The sequence below is a fragment of the Hordeum vulgare genome, chromosome 5H (assembly GCF_904849725.1).
Source record: "Hordeum vulgare subsp. vulgare chromosome 5H, MorexV3_pseudomolecules_assembly, whole genome shotgun sequence".
NCBI lineage: Eukaryota > Viridiplantae > Streptophyta > Magnoliopsida > Poales > Poaceae > Hordeum > Hordeum vulgare.
This window is the reverse complement of record NC_058522.1, coordinates 127,142,066-127,148,947: the sequence shown is the minus strand read 5'-3', so window position 1 is coordinate 127,148,947 and position 6,882 is coordinate 127,142,066.

The window sequence follows — 6,882 nt, the reverse complement described above, 5'->3', positions numbered from 1 at the left end:
CATAATATTACTGAAAAAGGAATCAAGGTGGACAAGGCAAAAGTTGAAGCAATCGAGAGAATGCCTTATCCAAAGGACATCAGAGGTTATAGTAGTTTCCTCAATCATGTTGGTTTCTATAGGAGATTTATCAAAGACTTTTCTAAAACTTCGAAACCCCTTACTAATCTTCTCCAGAAGGATATTCCTTTTTTATTTGATGAAGATTGTAAGGAAGCCTTCGAATTTCTTAAGAAAGCTTTGATAACTACCCCTATAGTCCAACCACCAGATTGGAATTTGCCTTTTGAAATCATGTGTGATGCTAGTGATTTTGTTGTTGGAGCTGTGTTAGGACAAAGGGTTGATAATAAATTGAATCTTATCCACTATGCTAGCAAAACCCTTAACATTGCTCTAAAGAACTACGCTACAACTAAGAAATAATTTTTAGCGGTAGTGTTTGCTTGCGATAAGTTTATGCCTTACATTGTTGATTCTAAAGTCATTATTCATACTGATCATGTTGCTATTAAGTATATTATGAAAAAGAAGGATGCTAAACCAAGGCTTATCTGATGGGTCGTTCTTCTTCAAGAATTTGATTTCATATTGTTGATAGGAAACGAGCAGACAACCCTGTGGCAGACAACCTTTCCAGGATGGAGGACATACCACACGATCCCATTCCACTCAACGATAGTTTTCCTGACGAACAGTTAGCTATTTTACACGTGAAATCTAATTCAGATCCATGGTATGGAGATTATGCTAACTTTATTGTTGCAAAGTTTTTTCCTCCAGGTTTAACATTCTAGCAACGGAAGAAGTTCGTCCACGACTTGAGGTATTACTTTTGGGATAACCCACATCTTTTTAGAGAAGGTGCGGATGGGATTGTGAGGAGATGCATACCGGAGCATGAGCAGAAGGATATCTTGAGCCAATGTCATAGCAGTCCTTATGAAGGACATCATGCCGGTGAGAGGACCACACACAAGGTTCTCCAATCAGGTTTTGATTGGACTACTCTATTTAAATATGCTAGAAATTACGTTTTATCCTGTGATAAGTGCCACAGAGTTGGTAATATTAGTAGGAGGAATGAGATGCCTATGAATTATTCGCTAGTCATTGAGCCTTTTGATTGCTCGGGTTTTGATTTTATGGGTCCTTTCCCTCCTTCACACAAATACACTCACATCTTATTACTGTAGATTATGTGACCAAGTGGATTGAAGCAATCCCCACTGAAAGTGTTGATCACAAGACATCTTTGAAAATGCTCAAGGATGTAATCTTCCCTAGGTTTGGTGTACCTAGGAACCTCATGACCGATGGAGGATCACATTTTACACACGGTGCTTTTAGAAAAGCTCTAGCCAAATATGATGTTAATCATAGAATTGCTTCACCTTACCACCCTCAAACAAGTGCGCAAGTAGAGCTCACAAATAGAGAGATCAAGTTGATCTTGCAAAAGACAGTGAACAGTTCTAGAAAGGACTGGTCCAATAAGCTAGGAGATGCCTTGTGGGCATATAGAATTGCTTACAAAAATCCCATGGGGATGTCTCCGTATAAGATGGTTTATGGCAAGGCATACCATCTACCTCTAGAGTTAGAACACAAAGCTTTCTGGGATGTTAGATAGCTTAATGTTGATCCAAAGCTAGTTGGTGAAAAGCGTCTCATGAACTTGACTTCTCTAGATGAGTGGAGAAGTGAAGCTTATGAGAGCGCAAAAATGTTCAAAGAGAAGGTAAATAAGTGGCATGCCAAGAGAATTTTGAAACGTGAATTTAATGTTGGTGACAAAGTTTTGTTGCATAGACCTCGTTTCAGGTTTTCTCCAGGTAAATTAATTTCCAAGTGGGAGGACCGTACCATATCGAAGAAGTCTACCGCTCCGGTGCAATCAAGATTAACAATTTTGAAGGCACAAATCCACATGTTGTGAATGGGCAAAGACTCAAGCATTACATGGCTGGAGACCCCATCAATGTAGAGGTGGATATGATACAGGTAGCCACTCACGAAGACCATATTGCAACACTATATCAGACACCGACAGAAGCAGAATAAGAAAAGGTATGAAATACGGTAAGGAAACTTCGGGAACATCAATAAAAGTTCGGTATTATGTGTTTTTGCAAAATTAGGGAAATTCCGAGCCGAAGCAGAGCCGGAGAGGAGCTCCAAGTCACCCAGGCGACTTGCTGGCGCAGGCTAGCCCCTGGTCACGCCAGGAGACCGCCTGGACAACCCGGAGTTTGTCTCCGCCCCCACTTTGGCTTGTTACATTCCTTTTGGTGCATAAATTTTTGCTATATATTTTCCCGGATCGTCCCGGCTTTGTATCTTGCGATTACGTGCGTTTCTCTTTCGATCTTTTTGTACCAGGCTAAGAAGCTATTGTTCGAGATGTCTTCCTGCGACTCAAGCGGGGAAGACTACACAGGTCGTCGTATCCGCCGTGTCCAGCAAGACATCAACCAAGGGACGATGGTCACCAGATGGGTTACCAATGAAGAGATAACCGCAAGACAAGCAGAGATGGAGTGCTTCGTGAGAGAGGAAGTCAAGATGGTCACCGCCCAGCAAGAAGGAGATCCTTCAGCACGAGGATCCAGCTCCAACAACCCCATCCTCGTGGGGTTTATTAACCCTCAACATGATCTTTCTCTCAACCTTTCAGAAACTGTCCCTCCACCGAGAGCTCCACCTGTGTCATCTACTATATCCGAAGCTTACAGAATCACTAACCAATTCTGTGAAGACTTCCGCGTTCTTAAAGTACAGCTAGCCATATTGGAAGCTGAAAACAAAACCCTTCGGTGCATTATAGCGGACTTGAAGAACAACAAGTATTCTCTTCATGCAATCGATCTCATATGCTGATTCTTATGGGAGTATTGATCTTACACATCAGGTATGGCTTTGAAAACTTTATTTAATCTTGGCAAACATAGCATTGGTCATAACATCAAGCATGAGTTTTTCTAGTAGCGACATAGCCAAAACCTTTATGTTCTTATGCTTGAAGTGTTATGCTGACAGGAAAGACAACTTGTTGTTTTATGCCAATTCTTTATGATAACTTTATATTGTTTTGCATCCAAGTCAACATTATTTGTCTGCTCTCAAAAACCTTTGCTAGCCAACCCTTGCATTAAGTGGGAATACTGCTTGTGCATCCATACCTTGAAACCTCAACCTTCCCAAGAGTCCACCGTACCTTCCCTATACGTGGTATTTCACCACCACTCCTAAAGTATATTACTCATGTTCTATCTTTAAAACTTCAAATATTACTCCCTGTTTTGTGCATCTACTTTAGCTCACGAGGAAGTAGTAGGTAATTCATGATCTTCTCATATTGGATAAGTTTTATCTTGGGTTTGCATGTGATCTGCGAACCCCTAATACGAGGAGGGACTCGCATCAGCGCGCCCAGCTCACAAAAGATAATAAAAACAAACAAAACCTCATTCACACTTTGGTGATGAGAAATCAGAAAACTTTGGCAGCGATAAACAAAGGAGACTAAGGGGATGTGATTGTCCCCACTTTGGGAGTCGTTCCTCAAAACTTACCCAACATGAGAATTATTGGGCTATCTACTAGCATTCGTTGACAAATTATGCACCTCTCAAAAGTTTGTTTTACAATCTTGTTGATTTCAAAATTTCTAAGAAAGCTCTATCACATGAGTTTTCCCTACTTCCCTCTGCGAAGGGCAGATATTTTACTTTTATGTTGAGTCAGTAAAACCTACTTCTTTCTATCCTGAAAAGAGCAGACACTTTATGTTGATAAAGATGCATGCGTTTATATTGTTTCATTGGGAATTGCCATGTCACAACCTTGTTGACATTGTCATTAAGATAAGTGAGTTGTTTGTTAAGCCTAGCTAAAGCAAACATCTTCCTTTGTGTTAGCATTTTCACTTCTTGACTAATAACATGTTCTTTCAAAAAGCTTCAATTGATCTCATCAAAATATAAGAGGAAGAGGAAAAGTTAAAAGTTATTAGTTGTTCTTTGACCAAGGACATGTTTGCCATGGTTTGATGAGTTTTCTTAGCTCGACTTTTGATTGTAATTGATATTTCTGTTTCATAAGGGCCCTATGAGTTGAGATTGTTGTTGAGGATGGTTGAGCTTAGTAGAAAAATTATGATGCTTCTTGTCTGTATTCTTATTTATCGACACTTCACTCTTTAAACTTGTGGACAGGTTTACCGAGCTTAGTATTCGCTTGGGGACAAGCGAGGTCTAAGATTGGGGTAGTTGATACGTCCAAAATGCATCACTATTTTGTATCATAATTTGTCTCTATTCATTGATACATTTCAGTTTTATGATGGTGTACTTATAGTGTTTTGGTTTATTTTACACAGTTTACAACTTTTCGATGCCGAAACAGCAGACGCAGGATTCAACAGAGAAAATAGCACGAAGAGTTGCAATATAAGAACGTCTCCAATTGCGCTGAAATTTTGAGGGAAGAAGTTTCCGAAAAGATCCCGAAGACAGGCCAAAGAAGGGCCGGAGGGGGGCCATAGGTCTCCCAGGCGACCTGCTGGCGCGGCCCCCTAGGCCGCGCCAGGAGGCCGCCTGGGTGATGGGCCCAGCCTTCGGTGCTCTCCTTTGGCCTATATGTCCCTCTTGACCTAAAAGTTCCAGGGACAGAAGAGTTTTTGCGATTCCGCCATCGCTCCGTGGCGGAAACCTACAGAGAAGAAAAGACCTTTCCGGCACGCAGATTCCGCCGGGGAGAACTAGTCCCGGAAGGGGAGATCGTCATCATCGTCATTACCATCGTCACCGGCATCATCGAGATCATCGTCACCATCATCACCAACACCAGCACCATCTCCACCTTCATCCCATCTACTTCACTATTGCAATTTGTACCTTGCACTATTCATCCCCTCTACTCTACCGGTGTTGATTACTCTTTTGTGGTGAATGCTATTGAGTTTTGTTGGAGGATTATTGTTATGACCAGATTGCTAATCATATTTTCATCAGCTCTGATCATGATCTCTTTTATGTCTTGTGAGCAGTTCCATTAGTTCTTGAGGACATGGGAAAATTCTAGATGCTAGTAGTCATATGATGTTGAAGTAATATGTGTTCATTGATATTTAAGTTATGGTGTTATTCTTCTTGTGGTGTTATGTGAATGTCGACTACATAACACGTCACCTTTTTAAGGACCTAGGGGAATGTAATCGTGTATAAAGAATGCTTATGGTGGGTTGCTCGAGTGACAGAAACCTGAACCCCGGTTTATATACTTTTGCATGAGGGCGTATTGGATCCTAAAGCTTATTTCTATGGTTAGGATTTGCCTTAATTTCTCTCTTGTATTTGCGGATGCTTGCAAGAGGGAATAATCATAAGAGTGTACTTGTCTTAACCTAGACGGTGCACTAGTTAAGACCCACCCACATAACACTTATCAATACAAAACATAGTACTAGACGGTATATGGCGAAAGCACTTGACTATCTCTCCCGTGTGCCCTCAGGAACGCCTTAGTCTTTGTAAGTTTGTCCCTCGGCTTATCCTTTGTGTTTAAAAGGATTGGGCCACTTGCTGCACCTCGACACCATTTACTTTATTTGCATTTATTTCCTTGTTGCTTATACTAGAAAACCCATAAAAAGTTACCTTTCAGTACTTGCAGTTATTGCTTGCTCGAGATCACTTGTCAATACCTTCTGCTCCTTGTTGGGTTCGACACTCTGACTTATCGAAAAGGCTACGATAGATCCCCTACACTTGTGGGTCATCATATGGCACTGGCTGGCTGGAGGTTGCGGTTGGTGCGGCTGAGATCCCGAGGAAGGCAGGAACTGGCGGTGGGGCACGAGAATGGGGGAGTTGGTTTGTCTAGGGCTAGGTTTTTGTCCAAAATGGACTATTGGTGGACTATACATAGCGATTGGGGTAGCCTTAGGGCCATATGGACCCTCCGATTTATATCGGGTGGTCGGGATAATTTGGTTAGGAAGTCCACTGGACAAACCGATAACGGTTTGCGGTAAAACAGGGTTGACCCGGATCCAACGGCCACAACCGTGTGTTTCAGGTTCCGGGAGGTTTTGGGATAGATGCGCACCGGTCGGTGCACTGTGCATAGGGGCTAGGCGGGGAAGAGAAGTAAAACGGGCAACCCGGCGACAACGTTTAAAATACCAGAACGTCTCACGTTTGACTGGCTATAGTGCCGCTATAGGTTCAACGGTTTGGGTATCAAGCAAACTCCGATTGTGACAAAATTTGGCAGGCGGTCTACCTACTATATTAAGACCGCATGCCCAGTTTCAACCAAATCCGAGAAAGTTTTATACACACTTTTAAAAACAAAATTTAACTGATGCCATAGGCGCATGCGTGTGTGGTTGGGCTTAAAACGGTCAATGACAGAAACAGAGAGAACCAGGTTTTGAAAACCGGCAGCAACAGAGTGTCGATGCAATGCTGATGATGTGAATGATGCGATGATGAGTGCGACAAACAAAACAATCACACAGTGGCAACTGAATAAACAGGGAATCTTCTGGAGCATCGGTATGAGGCTGTCACACTATGCATAGGGGTTGATTGCACGTTTTCATACTATGTTCTCTGATAGAAATCTTGGGGTGCTCCTTGAAGTTCTTTGTGTTGGATTGAATATGATATATCTGAAATTGTTTGATGCATGTCGCATAATTTACCCACGGGCACTTGAGGTGAGTTTGGAGTACCTAGGTGACATTAGTGCTGATTGATATGTATCATGGGGGTTATTCTAGTACGAACTCTAGGGCTGTTTGTGACAGTTATAGGAATAGCTCAAAAGATTGTCCAGAAAGAATAACTTTGAGGTGGTTCTACTACCTACACC